General features: G+C 35.4%; 1 protein-coding gene across 5 annotated transcripts in view; it reads left to right on the top strand.

Moving 5' to 3' along the window:
* STAG1 (stromal antigen 1) overlaps window positions 1-26,073 on the top strand; it is a 393,923-nt gene that overhangs the window by 8,919 nt on the left and 358,931 nt on the right. Inside the window, exon 2 of one of the 5 annotated variants that reach the window (XM_049099670.1) lies at window positions 5,730-5,788. The exons of the other annotated variants lie outside the window; for them this stretch is intronic. The gene's annotated coding sequence lies outside the window, so the exon portion shown is untranslated. The remainder of the gene's footprint in view (window positions 1-5,729; window positions 5,789-26,073) is intronic. 5 annotated transcript variants of the gene reach the window in all.

The following is a 26,073-nucleotide window of genomic DNA, read 5'->3' as shown; positions in this document are numbered from 1 at the left end:
ACCATTGCCTATCTTTTCAATCTTAGGCAGACAAAATGTGCTGTATACATAGCCAAGCATGAACATGACCTGGTTGTGTCTTTTGAGGAAATGATTCCTTCTTTATTTTAAAGGTCTGTTGACCATGACTGAATCAGGTTATTATTTTTCCTGTCTCATTTACAGCACTGAGAGAGAGAGAGATAGGCTTCTTACGTTTTCTAGTAGAGATAGTAAAAAGTAGCAAATGTATAGACATTTTTATGACCTAACACAGGATATAAAAGCTAAAAACATCTTAAATTGTGTTCTGCTTTATTGTTAGAGCTTAAATTATATTTTGGGAAGAAAATCTCTTACTGTGTATCTTGCATTGTTAGAGATAGTGAAAAAGTTAATATGTTTACTTGTGAAGGAAGCACTGTCACATGCTAAATGGCTAAGAAAGCCATTGTCCAAGAGAGTTCTTGGCACTGGAGTCACACTGCCTGTGTTAAATTCTAATGCAGCCCCTTCCTAGGTGAGTTCTTGAACTTCTCTTCCTCTCAGTTTTCTCATCTCCAAAATGGGAATAAAAGCATACTTGGGTCTTGGGTGCTATAGAAATGAAAAAGTTAGCTTTTAACTATTAGATTGTAGTACATGGTACGTAAATTCTAAGGACATTAATCTTATATTTAAGAGGTGAATAAAAGTATAATACAGTTAAATGATGAAATTACTTTCTGGAAGCAAAGCATTTTAATTAATTGGTTCTTATCAGCGCGTAGAACTAGCAGTAGATTAAAACTTTAGTAGTGAGAGTGGTCAGAGGATGAGATAATCTGGTTAATTGAGATGAGGGTTGTAGCTAGAGTTTTCTGCTTATTGTTAAACATATTTCGAAAAATGGGCTCTTTTTTTCTTTCTTAAGAATGTTGCTGCATCTTGGAAAGGTGCTTTCTGGGTAACAGAAATCTTGATGTCTGTATTAGGATAATTATTTATTTATTTTAAAATATCTTATTTATTTATTCATGACAGAAAGAGAAGCAGGCTCCTTGCAGGGAGCCTGATGTGGGACTCAATCCTGGGTCTCCAGGATCACACCTGGGCTGAAGGCGGCGCTAAACCTCTGGGCCACCGGGGCTGCCCAGGGTAATTATTTATAAATACTAATTTTGCACATATAAGTTTGCAGACAGAGACTAGGAATGCATTTTACCAAGAGCAGAACATACATTTAAAGCTACCTCTCTAAGTTTCTAGACAAAATAAGATGATAGATGACTACTTTTTCATCTCATAAAAGTGGAATACAGAGTACAAAACTCTGGTTAATCTATGTTTTTCAGTTACGGATAATTAGTATTTTATTTTTTATTTCTATTTTTGAGGTAGGCTCCACGCCTAGCATGACACTGAGCACTTATGACCCTGAGATCAAGAACTGAGCTGAATTGAGTCAGACGCTTAACTGAGTAACCCAGGCACCCTTATTTAGTATTTTATTTTATAAATGTAAAGGAGGCATGATGTAGGAGAGAGAAGACTAGTGAATGGTTAGAGACCTCGATCCCAGGACTCCAGGAAGAGTCCTGAGTTTTAATTACAGCTTTACCACTCATTTATTCATGACACAGAGAGAGAGAGAGGCAGAGACACAGGCAGAGGGAGAGGGAGAGAAGCAGGCTCCATGCAGGGAGCCCGACGTGGTACTCGATCCTGGGTCTCCAGGATCACACCTTGGGCCGAAGCGGCGCCAAACTGCTGGGCCACCGGGGCTGCCCTAGCCATGTATCTTTGAATCATTACTTCTCTGGACCTCAGTTGCTTCATTGTAAAATAAGTGTCTTGGACCTAGTTTCCAGAATTCCTGTAAATTTCTTAGTGCCTGCTAAAATAATCAGGAAATCACCTCTGAATCCGATAATGCAGAGGTTTTGATTTCAAAGTCTTTAATTTTGAAAAACCCAGGTGTATATTTAAGCAGGCTCCTTTTGCCTTCTGATCTGCCATTGGTTGTTAGAAAAATTTGTGTTCTCTCCCGATAAGTTAGTTAATGTTAATACTTAAGATAGTTTTTGGTGCCAGCTTTTGGTGTATGTTTGCTTCTTTGTTGAGAAAGAAATATGGATTAGCAAGTGTTTTCATATAATTTTATTCATTGTGAGTCATTTATACATTTATTGAAATCTATGGTGAGCCATATACTGTGGGTCTAAAGTTATTAAAACACAGTTTTTGTTGTTCTATGTACAGAGAAAGCAACTTAGGACTCCAGACTTAGGTGATGTCTTCTCTAAAAGTCCTTTCCTAAAAGCTTTATTGTTCCTTCTCTCCTCTCCCTCCTTCCTCATATCCAGGGTTGGTCTGAGTGCTCTTCCCTTGTGTTTTAGTAATAATGCTGTCCCAGGGCTATCATGGAATTGGTGGTTGTGGAATTGGTGCTCTACATAAAGGTACCTGGCCAAGGGGGTAGGTTGTGGCTGAAATCCAGGTTTTATTCTGCTTGATAGACTTCGGGTTTGCTCTTTTCACCTTTTCTAATTCACCTGTCCAAAGGAGGCCTTTTTCCCTAATTCGTACAAAAGAGTCTATGTATGCTGCCATTAGTGTACCATTAAGAACAGTCCATAGTTTTGATGTTTTTTCTTAGCCAAGTTAAATAGTAGGTAATAAGTGCCTTGAAGTGGTTTAAGTGGGCAAATGCTTCCTAAAGGTGAATAATAATTCACCTTCACAAAAAGTGAAAGCCAAGCAAGAATGGGATGGTGGAGATAGGAACACCATCTTAGGTGAATATAGAGGAATTGGGTTGTGATCTAGTGTTGCCCAGTGGCTTCTGAAAGTGTGGTCCATGCACCGGCAGTGTCAGTTTGTTAAGAAATGCATGTTCTTGGACTTCTCCCCAGTCTAACTGAATTAAATTTTGCAGAGTCCAACAATTTTTAACAGGTTATTCTGGTGTTTCTGATGCAGGCTGAAGTTTAAGAGGTACTACTATATAGCCCACTTGTTGAGGAAGCATTAGTTAGGGCATTGATTACCTATGGAGGAGTGATTAAAATGTAGAGCTGTAAGTAGCATTCCTAGTGTGCTAAAGAATTTGAACTTTGTCCTTCGGCCAGTGGCTGCACATTAGAATCACCTGGGAGCTTTAAAAGTATACCAATGGCTAGGATCTACCCCAGATCAGCTGACACCAAATCTCTGAGTTTCTGGTGCATCCTAAGGGTTGCGAACTATGTAATTGTCAGACTTTGGTTACTGGTTTTAATAGTATATATGTTTATTGAGAAGGTGTCAAATACTACAAGTAGCGTAAAGTAATTAAATAGCACAGCAGTCTCATGTTGGTATTATTCCCATTTCACAGATGAGGTAGAGAGGTTAAGTACCATTTCTCAATATTACTTAGGTAGGAAGTGGTAAGTTTGAGTCCAGAGTTTTGTGACTCTAATCTCTTAAAGCAAATCTTTTTTTATTTTTTATTTTTTTAAAGATTTACTTATTTCAGAAAGAGGGGAGAATGAGCAGGAGGGGCAGAGAGAGAGAAAGAATCCCAAGTAGACTCTGCATTGAGTATGGAGCCAGTTGTGGGGCTTGATCCCATGACTCTGACCCTGAGATCATGATCTGAGCAGAGAGACCCAGAGTTGGAGGCCCAACTAACTGTGCTACTATGCATGCCCAGAGCAAATCTTATTTTTGAAACCAGGGTTCATGAACTTAGATTGGAAAATATCACATCGTTATCTTCACTAACCTATAAGTGAGATTTGGCATTTTATTTGATTTTGTATGTGGACAGCAAATCACAGTTGTACTAGCAATACCTGTGATTTTTTTACCAATAGAAATCAGAAATATTTTCATATTAAATTATAGATGTCACAGATGTCCCAAATACCATTTATCGTAATATGTACTTTAAAATCAGGCTAATTGTTAGACGCAACTTTAGATCTTTTGTTTACTGTGTTAGAGAAACATATGTTACTATATTACAAGTTTGCTTTTTAAATTTGTTAATAGTTAACTAATACAATTAATTTAATTTAGTTAATTTCTTAGTTAATTTCTAAGCATGTTACCATTTGCTGAGAGAGTTTAGTGGATAGCTTGATATGTAGGGTGAATAGGGAATGGAAAAATCCATTTGTTTGGTTATTTCAGAATGATATCCTTAGAGATATTCTTTTCTTCTCCACTCTTTGACTTGTTAAATAGGACTGAAACTCAAGTTCTTCATTACACATCAAAGTTAATAGATTAAAAAATGCTTTGGGCCTAGAGTGTTTTTTTTTTTCCTAAGCACTTCTTAAAAAAAAAAATATAGAAGAAAATGATACGCATTATCTCACCAGGCATTCTAACTATCCTGTGGTCTGATACAGTATTGTTCATAGAACTTTTTGCAACGATGTGTATGTTTTGTGTATTGCTGTCTAGTATGATAGTTATTAACAAAAGTGATGTAAAGAAGCAAAGTAGTATAGTAGTAGCTAACAGCAATATAATATAAATTATAGCTAGCAGGTTTTTTTTTATTTATCAGATACTATTCTAAGCATTTTAATATGTAGCTTTTACGGTAACCATGTGAAGTGGGTACTATTGTTAAGTCTCAGCTTGTAGATGAGGAAACAGGCACAGAGAAGTTAAGTGATTTTTCAAAGATCACATAGCTGGTAATTAGCAGAAATAAGATTTATACCTGGCAGCTTGGCTTCATGTCCCCTTTGTGATTCACTCCTTTATCTCTTTCCTCAAACCCCCAGATGTGTATACGGAATATTGTCAGAGACAGAGGGAATGTAAGATAAGTCATTTTGTTCTAATTATTAACTAAACATTGTGTAGTACTTTATAGTCTTTGCCCTTTGTTATTATTTGAGTCTAATTATGAATTCAGTTTACTGTTTTATTTTCCGTAAGTAGATTTGTGTTAGATACAGCAGGTATTTTTAGTAAAGAACATTGATATTATTAAACAGCAATTTGGATTCCCCCCCACCTATGTTAATTTTTAAAGCCAGGTTCAAAAATGATTATTAATATGGTTTTTTTGCTTACTGACACTAATTGCAATGTACTTCCGAGGTCATTTTATGATGAATTGGTTTTGGCTAATGGATATTTGGCTTCCTCTAGTCAACATGTATGAATAACTTAACATATGTTACACCCAGTATGTTATGTTTATGGAGATCCAGGAGGGGGAAGGTATCTTTTAGGGACAGAGTTCTATTCTTAGCCATAATCAGAGCAAGGTGATGGTAGAGTGGACAAGAGAAATGGCTTTTTTTGTGGCACCTGACTGGATCAGTCAGTAGAACATGTGACCCTTGATTTCAGGGTTGTGAGTTCAAGCCAGACATTTGGCATGGAGCCTACTTAAAACAACAAAACGAAGTAGCATTTTTCATTTATCTGCTATAGGCATTGTGCTTGGTGCTTTATAAACATAGCCATCATTTATTGAATGCAGGCTATTTATCACCTTTCCAGGCTTCAGGTTCATCATATCTGATATTTAATCTGTACACACCCTTCAGAGAATATGATGTTGGTAAAGATATTTTACATATGAAGGCTTTGTTAGGCTCTTCTCCCTTCCATTCTCCTCCCCTCCACTTCAAGGGGGGAAATGATGGTAAATACAAATGGGGAATGAGATGGGAGTGGTGCTGACGTTATCATTGATGCCAACTCGTCTGGTTCATAAGGTTTTCCACTTAAAAGTTTATTTATTTCGTTTTGGCTAGATACTGGAAATACAACAGACAAGGTATTTGTCCTCACGTGAGAGACCGCCAATAATCAGGTAAACAGAATAATCATATACTGATTATGCTGTATTGATACATATACTAATAAATGGTATAAAGGGAATATATGTTACAATGATGGGTAATAATGGGATACATACATATATACAGTCAGGAAAGACATTTTCAAGGATATGAAATTTAAGCCGAGACATATGCAGAATCTGGGCAAGAATGATCCAGGCAGAAGGAAAAGCATAAGCAAAATCTTTGCAGCAGAAATGGCTGTGGTGTTTTAGGAAGTGAGAGGAGATCATAGTGACTAGAAGGAACATAATGCAGAAAGGGTATTAGTGGCATCACATGAGGCTAGAGAGGTAGGCCAGAGTCCAGATTACGTAGGGTGTATTTAGGTAAGGGTTCTAATGAGATTTTATAAGTAAGGTGAGAAACCATTAGAGAGTTTTCAGCAGAGGAACATTTAAAAAAACCTCCCCTTAGTTCAGTGGTTCTCAACAGATATTTTGTTTCCCAGAGGATGTTTGGCAATGTCTGCAGACAGTTCTGGTTGTCACAACAGGGGTTGATGGTATATGCTACTGGCATTAGTGGGTAGAGGCCAGGGATGCTGCTCAACCTTTGTCAGTGCACAGGATGGCCCCTTATACCAAGGAATTATTACCCCATAATGTTAACAGTGCCAAGGTTGAGAACTTATGCCCCACTCCTGTGTGAATATTATTAGATTGCAGTGGGGGCGGAATGGAGGAGGGGATGGTTAGATTATATTGGTGTCCAGGTGACAGGTAATAGTGCTTTGGACTATGGTTGTAATAGGGGTTATAGAGATGTGTTCTGATTCCATACGTGTTGTGGAGGTAAAGTAGGCATTGAGGGAAAGGGATGAGTCAAAAATGATTTCCAAGTTTCTGACTTTAATAATTGAGTGAATGGTGGTGCTCTTCTAAGATAGGGAAGACTGGAGGGAAGACCAAGAATGAAGGGTTCTGATTTTTAAAATCTTACTTCACAGAAACAGTAATAGAAGACACAATACTATTTTACATACAGTGAGAAGGAAACATATGCCATAATGCCTGTACAGCCTATAATTGGTCACGCCAGCCACACATTGCTTTGACATTTTTTTATTGTCAGAGATTTGACAGTTTCTTCTGCCTTCATTGCACTGCTTGGCGTGTGATAGCTTGTCCTTTGGTATATATTATGCAACAAAACATAATCAAGTTCATCTACTTGTGGCTGTTCTCATATCCCATAATTCACTTCATTGTTGGTTTGCAAGAAAACTTGGGATTATTACCAACAATAATGAATATTTGATTTGATAAGCTCCGTTTTTGTACCTTTGTGCATAGTAGCTAACTTCATTTCAATGCCAAATTGTAGAATATTTTAAAAGACATTTTAAAGGTATTTGAAGTCAACATACATGAAACTAACTGCATATAAGTCAGTTGACATGGTGAATATCTATGACTGAATTCATGGTTAAACAATGACAGCTATGTTTCCTTACTGTTTGTCCAGCACAATTATAAATTCTATTGATTGTGAGATTATCTTTACTTCAGAAATGTTAAAATGGCTCAGTGGTTAAGCATCTGCCTTAGGCTTAGGGCGTGATCCTGGAGTCCCGGGATTGAGTCCCACATCAGGCTTCTTGCATGGAGCCTGCTTCTCCCTCTGCCTATGTCTATGCCTCTCTCTCTCTCTCTCTCTCTCTCTCAAGAATAAATAAATAAAATCTTAAAAAAAAAGTTAAAATAAGGCAAAAAAGGTATAGTAGAATGTAGAATATAAAATGTAGAATGAATGAAATACACTAGATGGTGTGAAACTTCTTATACCAGTCCATTTTACATATGGTATGGGTAGAAATGGCTGAATAGCATTACTGATGATAGTAGTGTTAATAGTGTGAATGGTTTTTGTGTTTTAAAAGCTTACCTTTTAAGGAAATCACTGGGAGGTGAAAATTTGCATTTGAAATGAACTGTTCAGTGTTAGAATTTGTTGAATGGGTAAAGAGGGCAAGAAGTAAAGTTCTTAGGCAATGTTGTGTAAGCTAAGTGATGAAATTAAAGCAATGGAATTGTGTACATGTGTGTTTTGAGGATGTATGCCAGTACTAGCAGCACAATTAGTACACAATAAAGTTGTAGGCGGCAAATGCATCTTAATTTTGGCCAGAGAACCTAACTGCCATTTTTTTCACACTATGTTGTACATTCTAGTTTAATTTACATAGCTTTGAAAAACCAGTTTGCTAGTAGTTTTGCTGCGTTATGTTAAAGGGATAACCATCACCTAAAACAAACATACTAAAGTTTTATTAACCAAAGCAAAGTATAAATGGTACATACATGCACGTGTGGGTATAATTTCTTTGATGTATAAAATCCAAATCTCTTACCACTACTACCCTTCATCAGAAACATAGCTGTGGCATTTTAGTCCAAGCCATAGCCAGACATCGCAGAAACATCAAGTACTCCTGTCAGGACTGATGGAGATTTATTTTTTCTAATTAATTTATTAATTTCCCCACATAATTTTTTTTTTTTTTAGATTACTTTTTCAGAGGAAAATAATCCATTAGTTAAGTTGCAAATACCCTTCTATGACTTTGTTTTACTTGTTTGGCATATAATTAAGTACTACTTGGACTGTGAGAAATTATGATAATTCAGGTGTAACTTTCTTTACTCTTCCTTGTCTTCAGGGAAGGGGACATGCTTTTTTGTGCTTCATAGCAGCAGAGCACAGTGCTGGGCAAACTAATAGACATTCAATAAATAGTACTTAGATTCAACCAAATTGAGCAATTTAATTTAGATTTCTATCAAAGACTCTGCTTGATTGTTATACTTTATATCTTTTGCTTAAAAATTTTTTTTTGAAGATTTTATTTTTTATTTGAGAGACAGCACAAGTAGGAGAGGGAGTAGAGGGAGAGGGACAAGCAGATCCCTTGCCAAGTGGGGAGCCTGCCTGGTGTTGCGGGGAGCTTTATCTGAGGACGCTGAGATCATGACCTGAGCTGAAGTCACATGTTTAACTGAGACACTCAGGTGCCCCACTTTAAACCTTTTAGTTAGAGATTATTACATTATAGTTTCAGATATGCTAGTATCATTCTTCCTGAGATTTTTTTTTTTATCTTCCAGCCATCTTTTATCTGTCTACTTCATTCATTCATTCATTGATTCATTGTAAGCTGTTACTGACCAGTTTCATTCTAAGTTCAAGTTAGACAGAACTTGGAAATAGAAAAATAATTCTTTCGGGGGTAGCTTTAGTTGGTTAAGTTTCTGCCTTTGGCTCAGTTTATGATTGCAGGGTCTTGGGGTGGAGCCTTGTGTCATGCTCCCTGCTTGGCAGGGAGTCTGCTTCTCCCTCTCCCTCTGCCCTTTCCCACCCTCGCATCTCTCTACCCTCCACACCTCAAATAAGTAAAATCTTAAAAAAGTAAATAACTCTTGTCATATGACCACTTTAAGCAGACACACATACTTGCACAAATTCTTGTCGATTAAAGGGTGTTATGTTGACGTAAGGGATGACTGGTTTGGTTACAAGCAGGGTTTTGGTAAAGGTTCACTATTTCACTAAGAAACTTGGAAGCTTCCTTTTGTTGATTAGAAGTATTGGATTTACAGAGAAATGTTAAGGAACATACAGATTTGCAGTTATACTACTTTAAACATTTGAACTTTTTTCCATTTGGAACCTTTTTAATTCTCTCAAAAAGGGAAATCTGAATTGTTAGGAGCATTTCATTTTCTAAATAATAAGAAATAGTACTTGGCTATGAAAGATTTCTTCATGAATTTTTGCATATGTTGCTGAACTTTTTAAACATTTTTAAATGATTTATTTAAAGAGAGAGAGAGTGCATGCACACAAATGGGGAGAGGGGAGAGATGGGCAGAGGGAGAGAATCTTAAGTACACCCCTCCCCCCCCACACCCCCTGATGACGTCAGAGCCCAAGGCTGGAGTGGTGGTGGTGGGCGGTTGATCTCAAGATCCTGAGATCATGACCTGAGCTGAAATCACAAATAGGATGCTTAACTGACTGAGCCATCCAGGTACCCCTTGAATTTTTTTTTTCCTAACGTAGACATTGAGAGTTTCTTTTCAGTATTTTAGAGTCTTTTAGTCCTTTGGTAGTTTTTGTCCCTTCTGCCTTATTTTTCTTATCTAGCCTGTAACTTTATCTAACTTTTGAAATATGTTTAGATGCTTTGCACTTTTCTCTGTTTATTGCATTTGTCTAATAGCCATAGATCAGTTAATATTTCTTAAATTTATGGACCTGGTTCTGAGCTACTAAGCACATTTGGAGAAAATCACAGCTTTGCAGACTGGTGCCACTAATATTCATGCTCTTCAATCTTTTTTTTTTTTTTAATTTTATTTATTTATTCGTGAGAGACAGAGAGAGAGAGAGAGGGATAGGCAGAGACACAGGCAGAGGGAGAAGCAGGATCCATGCAGGGAGCCCGATGTGGGACTCGATCCCAGGTCTCCAGGATCACACCCTGGGCTGAAGCCGGCGCTAAACCGCTGAGCCACCCAGGCTGCCCATGCTCTTCAATTTTAATTGGATCCTCAGCATTACCCAATAATCCTTTTTTATTCCTAGTTCTTTCTCATGTCTCACAGCAGTTATTAACAATTTTTTACTCTTATAGCACCCTTACTTCATTTCTCTCTTTCTTAGTAGATGACTGTATCTATTCATTGAGAAACTTGGACTTAATTATTATTTTAGTTCTGGAAGATGTTGAGATAATTGAAATGAGGCTAGGTAGAGATTACCTTACATTTGCTGTGCCCATTCCATGGAAGCATACAGCAAACCAAGATACAAATTTTAGGATAAAATTTGGAATGTGTATCTTTGGGGTAATTTAGTTGATTCTATTGTGGGCTAATTTTAGTAAAAAAAAATCACTTTTTTCAATTATGGTTACATTCTTAGAGTAGATTTATGTTTTGAAATTTAAGATTAAAGGAAGTTCTGTGTGTAAAAGTTTCCAAATAAATGTATGATGCTAACTTTTTAAAATTGCAGTAGAACATATTAATGCATAAAGTACACTGCTTATAAGCTTGGTGAATTTTTACCCATGTAATCTCCTAGATCAAGATATAAACCATTTTTCAACACTCCAGAAGGTTTTCTATATTTCTCCTCAGTTATCTCTTCCCCATCCCTCACACCTGTTCCAACTTTTATAGCTACCAGTTAAGTTTGTACTTTAGCTGCTTTGGCCTTAACATGATTCTTGTGAGATTCGTCCATATTGTGTCATGTATCAGCAATTCTTTTTTTGTTCCTATGTAGTATTCTGTATGAATATACCAAAATGAATTACTTTATCCTTTTGTGCATGGATATCTGGGCTATTTTTCTTTGTTGGCTATTGTGATAAAGCGGTTGTGAACATTCTTGTTCAGGTTTCTTGGTGAACATAAACCCTCATTTCTTTTGGATAATTATACTTAGAGTGGAATGCTGAATCATAGTATACTTTTTAATACCACTTTTATAGTGCAACCAAACAGCAGCTTCACTCCTGCCTTTCTATAAGCAGGTCATTCCTTTTAATAAAGAATACAAAAAGAGCATTAAGTAGATTTTGTAGCCAGATTCTAAAAGAAGGCACTTATTTTCATTTATTTATGAAATTAAAATTCTTCATTTGGTTCTAAATTAAACTACTTTTTTTTGTTAGTACTTCCTTTAGTATTGCTTATAAATCTTTTATTCCTTTATTCAAATTTGAATATTTTTCTCTGTTATGGTCTGTTCTGATCCCTGTAAAATTATCTTTCTTGTTTATTAGAGGATTTCTCTGACTACTCATAAGACCAGAAAATAATCATTGGTTTTTCTGGCAGAAATGTTGGCCTTCTTGGTTTTATTGGATTGGCCTTTTAGAGACTTGCAGTGAATACAGTAGAACTGTTGGATTCAGAGACTAAAGACCTGAATTTTAATCCAGGTCAGTGTGTTTATTAGTATCATGTCCTTTTGTAAATTACTTTTACCTCATTTCCTTACTTGTATTGGGAATAAACATGTATGTCCTGGTCATTTCAGAGGATGTTGGCTAGTAAAGAGCTAATGTAACAGTGCTCTATAGAGTATGAAATGTGAATATAAGCAGCTATGTTTTGGGGGGGGGGCATTTTGTACATTGCAGATTTCTCAACAGCATTCATCCAGTTTATAAAACAAAATATAAGTTGCAGTTTTCAGAGGCATGTAGCAGGGCAGTAGAGTATCTCTAGGGAAGGCTGACTGCCTGATGAGTCATTCTAAGTGTGGTAGGTATTGTTGAACTATGTACAAGACTCTGGTTCTCAGAATTGATATGTTCAGAAGTTCGATTTATTATTTACATCTAGAAGTGATGTAGGTTTCAGCTGATTTCAAGTCCAAAGAATAAACCATACATTATTATATAACACATTATATCACAGGGTATCACATTGTTGATACACATTGATGTAATAAATGTAATTTTCTAGTGAAATAGTCCACCTGTGCTCACCTATCACTGCCTTCTCTTGTAGGAAGACCTGTATCAGATGCAGATTATAATCTGAAGATTGACCACCAAACCTGGAATGAACCCAAAGCTAGTTGGATCATTTTAGTTGTCAGTGTTATTGAGCTGTGATAGCCTGACAAATCTGTCTGCACTACAGCAGATCTGGGTCAGTACACTCTATCCAGGGACAGTGTTGGAGACAAACTGCCAAATTTAATTTGTTTAGACACTCTTCACTATTCAGTTAATTCGGTTTCAGCTTTCATAAAGTCATGGATAAGATCTGGGTCCTGCTTCCCAAGCCACCGTGTTTGGATTTTGTGTATTTACTTTCTTCATTCTACAGATGATTTATTTTATGTTTAATTCTTCCTAATTCTTACCATAATTTTTATCTCAGTTTTAAAGGAACCTTTTTCTGTGTGTCTATATATTGCTTCACTAGTAGATTTGAATGTATTCTTGCAAAATTGGTAAGATATATGTTGCTTCTAGTGTACCCTTACTTCTGGATGTAGGGAGAATATGGATTTTGTAGTCAAGCCTGGATTTCAGTATTGGCTATGCCATCTATTTAGCTGAGCCTTTGGTCAAGTTATTTAAGGTCTGTCTATTCACCTGTCATCCCAGAGGCACTGTAGTCCTCCTCCTCTTCATCGCCTCTTTCGCCTTCTCCATCACAGTTATGTAGTTTACACAACATGAAGTACTCTCATTTTTAAGTGTATAGTTTAGGGAATTTTAGTTAATTTGCAAAACTATGCAGTCATCACAATTGACTTTTATAATATATCCATCACCCTGAAAAGAAATCGCACCATTTGCAGCCACTTTCCTGCTAAGGTATTTTTTATATCTATAAGTTTGCCTTCTTGGGACATTCGATGTAAATGGAACCATACCATATGTGGTCTTTTGTGTTTGGCTTCTTTTATTTCACAGTGTTTTTAGGGATGAGCATGTTAGGGGCACCTCAGTGGCTCAGTTGGTTAAGCATCTGCCATTGGCTCAGGTTATGATCTCCGGGTCCTGGAATCCAGCCCTGAATCAGGCTTCCTGCTCAGTGGGGAGTCTGCCCCTCTCCCTCTACCCCTCCCCCCATTCATGCACTGTGCTTGTGGGCTCTCTCTCAAAATCTTTGAAAAAAAGTTACAGCATGTTTCAGGACTTTACTTTTTATTGCTGAAGAGTATTCCATTTATCCATTCACGAATTGACAGACATTTGAGTTTCTACTTTTTGGCTCTTGGCAATAATGTTGCTATGACCATTTGTGTACCAGTCTTCGTTCAGACATATTTCATTTCTCTTCCCTTGCTACCTAGGAGTGGAAGGAATTCCTGGATCATATAGTAAATTTATGTTTGGCGTTTAAGAATTGCCAAACTGTTTTTAAAATGGTTATATCACTTTACATTTCTGCTTACCAGTGAATGAGGGTTTCAGATTTCCTATTCTTTTTGTCAGAATATTTAGGTTGTCTATTTGATTAGATTTTAGTATCATACATGATGGTAACTGCTATCAGCGAATAAGAATATGCATCATATGATTTTACAGCTAGGAAAAAAACTCCCTAAAATTCTACTTGTATCAAATGCAAGAATATAATGCTGAATATTTAAAAACCTAGATTTTCTACTAGGTGAATGTGATTACTTGAAAAATTTCAATACAGAAAAAAAATTAATACAGAAAGACAAAGGACTCTGTAGAACAGTGGTCAGAATTTATCAGTTTATTAAAAACGAGTTTTTAAAAAACAACTTTCAATTATAGAAAACGTAAAACATGGACATGATGATAGAAAAGTTTAGTGGATCCTCACTCCTCATCCAGCTTCAGAATTGTTCTCATGTCCAGTCTTGTTTCATCTATACCCATATCAGCAACCCACTCCCCCATATTATTTTGAAGCAAATCCTAGATATCTTAATCATGGCCATTGTCATACCTAAAGCTATTAGTAATTATTTACTAATAAGAATGTATTACTTCTGAAGAGTGAAATGGAGAACGAAAAATTTAAGTATTTCTATCTTTATCTAGAAATAGAAATACTTAAAAATAGATTTTCAGTCTCAGGAATTTAGAGTGTTTTGATATAAATATGTGTTAGTTTTTCACATTTTTTAAAGAAAATCTCTTCCTTTTTTAGGGGATTTTTAGGTTGTATATTTTCCTCTTCTCCAGGGGAAAAAAATCATGAAGTTCTGAGGAACGGTGTGTTATTACGTATTATATATAATATCATTTGGTCCACTTATGTGAGAATAAATATCTTTGGAGCATGGGGTAAGGTTGGAAGGAGTGTGTCACTTTCTTTAAAAATTTTTTTAAAGTAGACTTTATGCTGGCATGGGGGTTGAATTCACTACCTACTGACCCTGAGATGAAGTTGTATGCTCTACTGACTGAGCCAGCCAGGGACCTTGGAATTTGCCACTAATAGAAATTCACTTTATTGCTACTTTACGGAAATTGTTTTTATCACTTATATTCAAAATTCAGTTGCCTTAAAAAATTAAATTCTTAAGTGTTACTTTCTATAACATGATTCCTGATTTGGATTATATATCTGCTGGATACTCTTCAAATCCATGGATTGTTTTTTTGTTTGCTTGTTTGTTTTCTGAAAACACTACAGTTTTGCTCTTACTGATAGGTAGAATTGATTTCTTGTTAGTACTAAAGTGACCGTAACATCAAAGTCAGTGGTACCTATTTATGGTAAATGTGGGTTTTCATTTTAGTTCCACTACTGACCTGTATGGCCTACTCTGCGTTTTTGAGCCTCACTTTACTTGTGATATGGAGATATTATAATATCTGTTTATTCACTCATGATTATCCGAAGGATAAAATGAAAAGTTAACTAAGTGCATGTGGATTGTTTTTTGGATGTAGGTGTTGGGGCAGAGTTAACAATACTATGTGACTTTATGCTCCATATATTTACAAAACATAGAGAAGTGGAGAGACAGAGTGCAACTATGAATTAGGTGTCCGTTATGTACAATTGTGAAAAGCCATTTAAACAAATTCCCATTTAATCCATAGGACAACGCTGGAAGGGATATATTATCTTCTTTCAAATCAAGGCTTAGAAATGTGAAATAATTTGCAGAAGTTGTATGTTGTTTTCTCACTTTATATATGAGGAAACTAAGGCTTGGAAAAGTGTAATGATTTGGAGAAAGTCTTACAACTAGTTAATGTCAGAATTTGAGCTCATGGCAGCTTTAATTTGAAATTTTATGCTGTTTTCTACTAGGGACAGTTGTATATAAGGGAGAGAATGAACAGATGTTTTTACTCTGTTTCTTCCTTAAGCACTGAAAGCTACTTTGGCCAGTTAGCTAATTAGAAGATAGTTGTAATATAGCCATATTTGTGGGTTTGGTCAGTAATTTAGATTAAAAAGATTTATTCATGAAAGACACAGAGAGGCAGAGACATAGGCAGAGGGAGAAGCAAGGTCCCCGCGAGGATCCCACTCTGGGACTCGACCTCAGGACCCCAGGATCACATCTTGAGCCGAAGGCAGCTGCTCATCCACTGAGCCACTCAGGCATCCCATGGACAGTAATGTATTTAGGCTTTACAGAAGAGTAGAACTTGTTTGAGTCATGTTTGGTTATCTACATGGCTAAATTGGGTTTGTAGGATAAGCATCATAGAAGCACATGGTCAAAGTTATGGGTCATAGCAGTATTTTCAGAACTTCAGTTATTCAGGTACAGATGTCCTCAATTTTGCAATATGTATTTACTACTATTGCTATTGTTTACTTAGTGCCTTTTTAAGTTGCTGTTTTTCCCAAGTTCATTTCAAAAAGAAACTAGAGTATGTAGTGTAGTGAGTGGGAAACTAATGTCACTTGCCATAAATAGAAAGTAACTGTTAAAATCAATAAATGGCTATAACATTAAAAACTTGGTTAGCGTAGCACCTGAAACTGTTTTACTTAGTCATCAGTGGTTTGCATTATCACTCTTTGGAAAACTCAGATTTGAAAGATTTAACTTAAAGTTAAAATCCTTAAAGGATTTTTTTTTATCATTTTCCAAGATAAAACAAACTGATAAAGATTGAGGAAAGTTACAGGCATTCATACTGTAGCAGATCCTCCTGCATTGTTCAAGAAAGAATTCTTTTTTTTTTTTTTTCCAAGAAAGAATTCTTGAGACACTATATGGTGTAAGTTTATTTGAGTAGCATGGGGACAGGACCCATGGTCAGAAAGGGAGTATTAGATCATAAATGTTTCTTCGATTTTCTACTGGTAAAACTAATTTAGCATGATTTCTCTGGTTCTTATCATTCAGTTTGGTATTAACCGTCATTGAGATACACGGGCAGTCATGAGATGCTTTTAAGGATGTAGCAACCGACATATATCCTTATCGAAACTTGCAGGCTATAGGTCGGCCTTCTGGGCTAAAGGTGAACATTTCTCTACTACCTTCCCTCGTCACTGCTAAACAAGAGGAAGACTAGAGCAGAAACCATTTGTGACTAGACCAAAAGTGACCACTTTAAGTGATGGAAACCATTATAAGTGATTCATGTCAACTTATATATACCTTTCACATATCTTTTAGCAATAGTAATTGAAATGTCTGGTAGACTTTCACATTTGTATGCCTTTTGAGAAGAAATAATTTTAATTGTGAAATAAAGCACGTAAAGTGCATCAAACATAAATGTACTATTTAAATAATTATAAAATAAACACTGTGAAATTCTACTTTGGTTAAGGACCAGAACATTGTCAGCAATGAAGAAACTCCTCCCACTGCATGCCTATTGGCATTAAAGCTCCATCCCTTTCCCCTAAATGAACCATTAGCTTGAGTTTATGGCTATAATTTTCTTATTTTGAAAAACCATTTCTACCTCCGAAGTGTGCATCTCTAAATATTATAGTTCAGCTTTGTCTTTACTAGAATTTTTTGTAGACGAACTACCTTCTATTTTTTGTGTATTGTTTCCTTCGTTCAGTAGCACATTTGTGAGATTTATCCATGTTGTGTGGACGTATACTTCATTTTTATTACTTTAGTATTCAATTTTGTGACTATACTACAGTTTATCCATTTTACTGTTGGTGTGCATTAGATAATTTTTAGTTTGGGACCATTACAAATAATGCTTCTTAAAACACTGCTGTGTATGTTTTTAATATACATGTGTAGCCATTTCTGCTGATTGCATGTCTAGGAGTAAAATCTCCTGGTCTTAAGGAATGTCATTGGTAAAAACTGACAGATAGTTTTCCAAAGAGGTTTTACCAAACTATTTTGTTTTTTTTTTTTTAATTCATGGGGGTGGGCAAGCAAGTGAGAGCAGCAGCAGTGGTTAGGGTCAGAGGGAGAGGGAGAAGCAGACTCCCCACTGAGCAGGTTGCCTGAATCTGCACACTCTCCCAGAATGACCTGAACTGAATGAAGATGCTTAACCTTAACCAACTGAGCCACTCAGGCTCCGCAGGTTTATGAAATTTTAAATCTGCCAGCAATATATGAGAATTCCCTTTCCTTCATATTCTCCTGAGCACTTACTGCCAATCTAAAGTTTCAGCCATTTTTGAGCATTTTTATGTGCATTTTCACCGACTCTTAATGATATTGAGCACCTCAACTTTGACCATTTTGATATCCTGTTTTGTGAAGTAATTGTTGTCACTTGTCCATTTTTCTGTTGGATTGTCTATTATGATTTATTGAGGCTCTTATATATTCTGAATGTGAATGCTTTGTCAGTTTCAGTATTACTGTTATCTTCTGTAGTTCCCTAATGTGCTTTTTAAAATGCTTTTAGTTTAGAGAAGTTCTTACATATTTACAGGCATCATTCTTTTCCTGTATACTTAGTCCTTTTTCTTGCCCTGTTAAAGATTTTTTTATCCTACTTGGAGATCATGAAGTTACTCTCCTATATCATTAAGAAATATTTACTGTTCCCGTTTAGGTATGTACTTTATCTGGAAATGATTTTCTTTTTTTTTTATGTGTGTAGTGTTAGATCAAGTTTTAACTTTTTTTTTTTTTTGGATGGATGATGGATATCCAGTTGTCTTAGCACCATTAATGAATAATCAAACACAATATCAAGAAGCTTTCCCATTGCTGCTACAATGTCATCTTTTTATAATACATGTCCATGTATGCATGGTCTATCTCTGGGCCTCTGTTTTGTTACATTAGTCTATCCTTGCCTTATTTGTTGACCTTAATGATAAGGGTGATTATTCTATAAAGCATATCTTCCTATCTTCTTTTTCAAGATTTCCTAGTCTCTTGTATTTCAATGTACATTTTAGAACCACCCTATCAGCACCGCCAAACCGACCAAATAAAACCCCTAGCCAAACCACAAAGTGTTTTTGGATTTTGATTAGGGAGAAATGGCATCCTTTATAGCTTTCTAAATAGAAGTTACACATATCTTTTCTTAGATTTATTCTTGGATATTTGATTTTTTAAATGCCATTTTAAGTAGTATCTTTAGTTTGTTTTAAGTGGGTTCACAGAAACTGGGATACTTTAATCAGTTTTATAACAAAATTTCTGTGAGCAAAATTTTTTGTGAACAAGTTTCATTCTAGTTCCAAGTCATGTCCAGCATTTATGAAGCCTGAGAGATTCAAGATACTACTACACAAAAGAATTGTTTCTGATAGTGTCATTTTCCCTTTGTTTTCAAAGAAGCTGGACAGTGATTATTGTGTATTGCAATAGAAACATAATTCATATGGCCATTTCGTTTATGTCATGAGTTTATTGTATTTTTCTGTATTTGGCTTTTAGTTGTATTTGTGTTTTTAAGCTATTTATAAAAATAGTTTATGATTAAGTAAAGTGGTTTATTTACTATTTTTTAGTTTTAGATTTTTCCTGGCAGACTTTATTTTGCATTACAGTGGGGTAAGGGCTATGACCTAAATAAACATTAAAATGTGAAGTGCCTAATGCAGATTGCAACCTTATTGCAATGGATATGAAATATAAAAAGATTTCGACATTCTAGGACTGTGGAGAGGAACAAAATACAATAGAGATTTAATTCTACATAGTAGTGTGTGTGTGAGAGAAAAAAATTAGACATGAACATTGGAATTGGAGCACTAGAAAGAGAAAGTATCAGAATGAAGGGAAAATGAAATACCTTGGAGAAGGGAGTGAGAAAAATATTTTAATAGCTTAGTTGTTTATGGAAAGCCATTATGAATTCATATTTCAATAGTATAAGAAAATTGATTCCTTATAAATAAGCATTTTTATAAAAACTTACTTGAGCGGGGGAACTTTTCTATGCCTTGAAAACAGTATTCAGTTAGAAAGGAAAAAAAACAGAATTCTGTGAGATATATATATATATATTTATTTATACATATTTTTATATATGTGTATGACTTATGCATATGACTTATTTGGAGTTCTCAATCCCTTGTTTAATTAGGGAGAAGTTTGTTTAAATTAACAAATAATCATGGTTTATCTGTGTAAATTATACTGTAATCTGAGTTCCCTAGATTATAAATTTTCCATCAGGTTGCTTATAAAGTAGGTATAGTAAATTTACACATGATTAAAATAATTGTGAGGATTCATCATGCATTTCAAAGATGCTGGCATTCTTCACTACACATTTTGGGGGGGGGATTGTAGAGATGAATTAATAATATAAATAGTAATATAGAAAACAATGAAACAACTTATTTCATATTAGTGTTTGATAGTTTATAGTGGTTTTACAGCAATTAAAAAAAATTGAGGTGAAACTCATACGACATACAATTACCTATTTTAAAGAATACAGTTCCCTGGCATTTATTATAATGGTACTGTTGTACAACCATTACCTATTTCTAGTTTCAGAATGTTTCCATTATGCCAGAAGAATACTTCCGTATTCCCCCGACTCCTATCAAAAATCAATACTCTGGCAACCACTTATCTGCTTTCTTTGTGGATTTGCTTATTTGTGATACTTCATATAAATTGGTTAATATGTATCTGGCTTCTTTCACTTACTATAATTTTTAGTGATGCCTCCAAGTTGCAGTTTGTATCAGTATTTATTCTTTTACATAGCAGGATGATACTCTTGTATATATATATATAATAAGTTAATATAATACATATATATTATATATTAATATATATAAATAATATACCACAATTTTATTGTTCATCTAATACCCATTTTAGCTATCATCAGTTCTGCTATAAGTATTTGTGTACCAATTTCCTTTTTTTTTTTTTTAATTTTTTTATTTATTTATGATAGTCACAGAGAGAGAGAGGCAGAGACATAGGCAGAGGGAGAAGCAGGCTCCATGCACCGGGAGCCCGACGTGGGATTCGATCCCGGGTCTCCAGGATCGCGCCCTGGGCCAAAGGCAGGCGCCAAACCACTGCACCACCCAGGGATCCCTTGTGTACCAATTTCTGTGTGAACATGTTTTTTCATTTCTTCTGGGTGTATACTTAGGAGTGGAATTGCTGGATCATATTATTCTTTGTGTAGTTTTTGGAGAACTGCCAAACTGTTCTGCACAGTGCACTATTTTACATTTTTGCCAGCAGTGTAGGAATCCTATTGCTCCACATCCTTGCCAACGCTTGTTGTTTTTATTGTTTTGATGAGAAAAAAACTCTTCTGGTTATGGTAGTGTAGTTAAGTTTTGAAATGGAGATGTGTGAGCTCTCCAACGTTTTCTTTAATACTGCTTTGACTAGGGGTATCCAATTCCATATGAATTTGCAATTCCATTTGAAATTTGAGGATTGATTTTTCCATTTCCTTATCCTAGTGAATGTGACGTCGTATCTCAGTGTAGTCTTGATTCGAATTTTCTTAATGACCAATGAAGGGTGATGAGTATTTTGTCATGTGCTTGTTGGCCAGTTGTACATAGTTTTTGGAAAACAATGTCTTTTCAAGTCCAGTGCTTATTTTTAAAAATTGAATTTTTTGTCTTCTTGTTGTTGTGTTAAAAGAACTCTTTATTTGGGTACTAGATCCTTCTCAGATACATGATTTACAAGTATTTTCTCCCATTCTGTGAGTTATCTTTTAATTCACTTTGTAGTTTCCTTTTTCTTTTTTTAAAAAGATTTTAAAAATTTATTCATGAGAGACACACAGAGAGAGAGGCAGAGACATAGGCAGAGGGAGAAGCAGGCCCCTTGTACGGAGCCTGATGTGGGATTTGATCCCAGGACCCCGGGGTCACGACCTGAGCCAAAGGCAGACGGCTGAACCGCTGAGCCACTCAGGCATCCCCTACTTGGTAGTTTCCAAAGTTTTAGAGTTTCATGAGGTACAGTTCATCTTTTTTTTCCTTTAAGTATATCTGCTTGCTGTCATATCTAAGGAACAATTGCTAAGAATTTCATAGTTTTAGCTCTCATTTTTAGGTATTTGAACTATTTTGAGTTAAGGTTTATATATGATGTATAAAGTAAGAGTCTAGCTCTTCATTCTATTTCATGTGGATATCAAATTATACCAACATCTTTTGTTGAAGAGACTGCTAAGGAAGCTTCCTTCGATTCCTGGTTTTCTGAGTGTTGTTTTTAGCATGATAGAATGTTGAACTTTGTCCAGTGCTTTTCTTGGGCAAATGATCAGGTGTTTAATTTTTTTCCTTTTGTTTTGTTAATGTGGTTTATTACATTGGTGATATTATATTGAGCCATTCTTGCATTTCTGGGGTAAGTCTCACTTGGTCATGGTATATAATTTTTTTTAATATGGTATTGTATTTGGTTTGCTAATATTTTGTTGAGAATCTTTACATGTGTATTTATGTACTTTAAAATATATTTTTTGCATATATATTATATGTTTTTGCATGTATGTTTATAAGAACATTGGCCTGTAGTATTACATCATCTTGTGATGTATGGAAGAGTTTGGGTAGGATTGGTATTAGTTCTTTTTTCAATGTTTAAAACTTATTAATTTCCTATTGAAGTATTGATATACATTATATTAGAATCAGGTGTACAAAATGATTAGATAGTTATATAGGTTTTAAAGTAATAATCACAATAAGTCTGTCTACCATCTGTTACCGTACAAAGTTAAATTTTTGTCTTGTGATGAGAACTTTTAAGATTTACTTTTTAAGCATCATTTAAATTTGTAATACAGTATTATTGACTCTAGTCACTGTGCTGTGCATTATATCCCTATGACTTATTTTATAACTGTAAGTTTGTACCTGTTGATCTCCTACACCCACTTTTTTAGTATATGTGCTGCCAAAGTGAGCACTACACCCACTTTTTTACACCCCAACATTCTTTCCCTCTGGCAACCCCTAGTCTGTTTTTTTCTTTGTATGAGTTTTGCTTTGTTTTGTTTTTAGATTCCACTGATGAGTGGAATCATATGGTAGTTGTCTTTCTCTGACTTATTTCACTTAGTGTAATAATCCACAGGTCCATGCATGTTGTCACAAATGGCAAGATTCCATTCTTTGTGTGGCTCAGTAATATTCCAGTGTATTTTATTATTTATTATTTCTTTATTTAATTTCTTTATTTTTTTTAGAGTAAGAGAGGGTCAGAGGAGGAGGGAGAGAGAGAATCTTAAGCAGGCTCCATGCAGGGCTTGATTTCACAATCCTCAGATGATGGCCTGAGCCTAAATCAAGAGTTGGATGCTTAACAGCCTGAGCCACCCAGGTGGTCTTATACCACATTTTCTTTATCCATTCATCATCTGTGGATCTATGTTAGGTTGCTTCCATATCTTGGCTATTGTAAATAATGCTGCAGTGAACATATGGATGCATATATTTTTTCCAATTAGAATTTTCATTATCTTTTGGATAAATATGTTTCATTATCTTCCACAGAAGTGGAATTGCTGGATTGTATGGTAGTTCTATTTTTAACTTTTTAAGGAATCTCCATACTACTTTCCATAATGACTTTACTGGTTTGCATTTCCTTAACAGTGAACAAGGTCTCTTTTCTTCTTACTAACCCATGTTATTTCTTGTCTTCCTGAATAACAGCCATTTTGATAGGTGTGAAGTGGTATCTCATTGTAATTTTTTTTTTTTTTAAGATTTTACATATTATTTGATGGCACAAGCAAGGGGAGTGGCAGACAGAGGGAGAGGGAGAAGCGGTTCCTCACTGAGTGGGGAGCCCAATATGGAGTTCTGGGTTAATGACCTGAGCTGAAGGCAGATGCTTAACCGACTGACCCACCCAGGCGCCCCTCATTGTAGTATTTTTGTTTTGTTTTACCACCTTACCAGGTCATTTATATTAAAACGATATACAGCTTGTGTTGTAGCTGATCTTCAGAACTTTCTTCATCTAGCAAAATTAAAACTGTACATGTTGAACAACAGTGTCCCCTTTTCTTATCCCTAGCCCCTTCTGACAACCACTATTCTATTTTCTCTATGATTTTGACTAGTGTTCTTATAAGTAGAATCATGGAGTATTTGTCTTTTGTTTTCATTCAGCTTAGTATCCTGTAGGTTTATCCCGGTTGTAGCATATGGCAAGATTTCCTTCATTTTTAAGAATGGATTTTTTTTTTAAGAATGGATATTGTTCCATTGTTTGTGTATACCAAATTTTTGTTTTTTTAAATTTTATTTTATAATTTTGTGTAATCTCTACACCCAACGTGGGGCTCCAACTCATGACCCCAAGCTCCAATGTCACATGGTCTACTAGCTCAGCCAGCCAGCCACCCCATACCAGATTTTCTTTATTCATTTGTTGGTGGATATTTAGACTGATTTTTCCTTTTGGCTGTTATGAATAGTGTTGCACACATGCTTTGTAGTTTTTATTTGTATTTCCCTAATGATGAGTGATGTCTTGAGCAACATTTTTTGTGCCTTTTAGCCATCTGTGTGTCTTCTTCAGAAAAATGTCCCATCAGCTCTTCCACCTATTTTTTAAAAATTATTTTTTCCATACTCATTTAAAAAAAAGATATTTATTTATTAGAGAGAGAGGGAAAACACATGTAGCGGGACGGGCAGAGGGAGAAGCAGGGAGCCTGATGGGAGACTTGATCTCAGAACCCTGAGATCATGACTTGAGCCACAGGTAGCCGCTTAACCCACTGAGCCACTTAGGTGCCCCCATGCCTATTTTTTAATTGAATTGTTGTTACTGAGTCGTATGAGTTCTTTAGGATATTAACCCCTTTAACAGATACATGATTTGCAAGTATCTTTTCCAGATCTGTAGTTTCCTTTTTATTTTGTCAATAATTTTCTTTGCTATGCAGATGCATTTTATTTTGATATCATATTGATATCAAACTAAATATTGATATTTATTTTTGCTTTTGTTGCCATTGCCTTTGGAGTCAGATCACAAAAAATTTGGGCATATTGATGTCAGGGAGCTTAATACATACTTTTCCTTTATAGTTTTATGGTTTTTAGTCTTAACATTCTGATCTTTAATCAATGTGAGTTGATTTTTGTTTGTAAGGTGGTAGTCCAGTTGCATTCTTTTTGCAAGTGGCTGTCTAGTTTTTTCAGCTGCATTTATTAAAGAGATTTGTACTTTCCCCATTGTATATTCTTGTCTACTTTGTTATAAATTAATCGACCATATATGTATGGATTGATTTCTGGGCTTTCTATTCTGTTCCATTGCTCTGTGTGTCTATTTTTATATGAATATCTTGCTATTTTGATTACTGTAGCTTTGTAATATAGTTTGAATTGAGGGAATGTGATGCCTCTAGCTTTGTTCTTCTTTTTCAAGATTGCTTTGGCAATTTAGCGTCTTTGTGATTCCATACAAATTTTAGGATTTTTTATTCTGTTGTGAAAAATGTCACTGGAATTTTGATGGGGATGTATTGAATATGTAGATTGCTTTGAGTAGTGTGGTCATTTTAACAGTATTCTTGCAGTGCATGAGCATGGATCATCTTTCCATTTATTTGTGTTTTCTTTAGTTTCATTCATCAACTTCTTAAGAGTTTACAGTGTACGTGCTTTTCATCTCTTCAGTTAAATTTATTCCTATATTATTTTATTCTTTTTGATATAATTGTAAATGGAAGTTTTTCCTCAGTTTCTCTTTCTGGTAGTTTATTGGTGTATAAAAATGCAACATGTGTACTCTGCAATGTTATTGAATTCATTTATTAATTTTAACAGTTTTATGGGTGGAATCCTTAGGGTTTTCTATATATGAAGTATCTACAAATAGTTACAGTTTTACTTTTTCTTTTCTTTTCCAATTTGGATGACCTTTATGTCTTTCTCATGTGTAATTGCTCTGACCAGGACTTCCAGTACTAATGTTGATGCACATTCTTTTTTTTCTTAAGATTTTATTTATTTATTCATGAGAGACACACATACACAGAGAGAGAGAGAGAGGCAGAGGGAGAAGCAGGCTCCACGCAGGGAGCCTGACGTGGGACTCGATCCAGGGTCTCCAGGGTTGCGCCACTAGAGCTGCCCAGTGATGGACATGTTTTTTAAGGTTGGTTGGTTGGTTTGTTTGTTTGTTTATTTATTTATTTATTTATTTATTATTTTTAAAGATTTTATATATTCATCCATGAGAGACACAGATGGAGAGGCAGAGACACAGGCAGAGGGAGAAGCAGGCTCCACACAGGGAGCCTGATGATGGACTCGATCCTGGGTCTCTAGGATCATGCCCTGGGCTGAAGGCAGGCGCTAAACCGCTGAGCCACCCAGGGATCCCCTATTTATTTATTTTAGTGTGA

This window comes from Canis lupus, chromosome 23 (genome assembly GCF_003254725.2).
Source record: "Canis lupus dingo isolate Sandy chromosome 23, ASM325472v2, whole genome shotgun sequence".
In the NCBI taxonomy this organism is placed as follows: Eukaryota; Metazoa; Chordata; class Mammalia; order Carnivora; family Canidae; genus Canis; species Canis lupus.
This window is presented reverse-complemented; position numbering and strand designations above follow the sequence as displayed.